The sequence below is a fragment of the Marmota flaviventris genome, chromosome 9 (genome assembly GCF_047511675.1).
Source record: "Marmota flaviventris isolate mMarFla1 chromosome 9, mMarFla1.hap1, whole genome shotgun sequence".
In the NCBI taxonomy this organism is placed as follows: Eukaryota; Metazoa; Chordata; class Mammalia; order Rodentia; family Sciuridae; genus Marmota; species Marmota flaviventris.
This window is the reverse complement of record NC_092506.1, coordinates 73,630,782-73,632,075: the sequence shown is the minus strand read 5'-3', so window position 1 is coordinate 73,632,075 and position 1,294 is coordinate 73,630,782. Positions and strand designations below refer to the sequence as shown.

The window sequence follows — 1,294 nt, the reverse complement described above, 5'->3', positions numbered from 1 at the left end:
ACCTATGCCATGCATACACTTTAACTGCACATCTTAGGAATACATAAAATCTGTTATATTTCGGTAACTTATAGTGTATTTACAAAATGAAAAGCTCTCTCAAAATACACTTTTCACTGGGAAAAATAAATAAAACAAATGAATGGATCTACATAAAGCAAACAATAACTTTGGTAGACTACAGTGTAGGATAGTCTATAACAAAAACATTTGCCCTTATTCCCCCAGAGCTGCTCATCTTCCAAGTTAACAATTTTTAACATTTTTTTATCTGAGATTTTATTATGTTGACGTTTGTTTCTCATTCCACATCATCTTCAGCTAAGCCCTGAGCACTCACAATTCTCTAATTGTTGGAAGCTTAGTCAGAAGCATCTGGAACACTGGTGATGGAAAAGTTTGCTGTAACACTTGCAGCAACTGCTGTGGCTGTCCACAAACAGCAATTGCGTTTGTCAGATGGTCCACACCTTTCTCATATTCACCTGAGCTAGCAGCTCTTCATTGAGTTGTATTTCTTCAAGGAAAATACTTCTGAACAGCTTCAGCATCTTTAAGGTCTGGTAACTTGGAAAGCCCAGCTCTCTCCTTGGCAAGCTTCTGTTTCTTTCTTCGTTCCCAAAGCCTGTTCTTTTTTTTTTTTTTTTTTAAAGAGAGAATTTCAATATTTATTTTTTACTTCTTGGCGGACACAACATCTTTGTTTGTATGTGGTGCTGAGGATCGATCCTGGGCCGCACGCATGACATGCGAGCGCGCTACCGCTTGAGCCACATCCCCAGCCCCCCAAAGCCTGTTCTTGAAGTTGGGGTCGCTGGGCCTTTTGCGGTAGAAGTAGATGCAGTAGCCCATGAAGAGCGCCCCCACACAAGCAGGCGGTGATGGCGCTGTTCCGGCCCACCATCTTCCCTCAGTGCCGCCAAGCCGCTGCAAGCACTCCAATGAGCCTCGCAGCCTAATAGGGTTGTTTATAGTTTTGAGCTATTATGACTAAAGATGCTATGGTGATTTATGGATAAGTATTTGTGTAGAAGTGTGCTTTCATTTCTTTAGGCAAATACCCAGGAGCAGAATTCTGCATCATATAGCTAGTAAATCGTCAAACCATTTTCGAGATGGTTGTACCATTTTTCATTGCCACCAGTAATGTTTAAAAGTTCCAGTTGAACTACACCCTCCTCAATCCATGATATTGTCAGTCCTTATAATTTTAGCCATACTGGAGGTTACATAGTAGTATTGAGAAATTAATGTGACTCCATTTTTGAGAATCAGCCTCTACCTCAGAGCAAAG

At 41.0% G+C, this 1,294-nt stretch overlaps 1 pseudogene; it reads right to left on the bottom strand.

Moving 5' to 3' along the window:
• Positions 1 to 202: 202 nt before the first annotated feature.
• On the bottom strand, positions 203 to 904 carry LOC114098318 (mitochondrial import receptor subunit TOM20 homolog; annotated as a pseudogene).
• Positions 905 to 1,294: the final 390 nt, after the last annotated feature.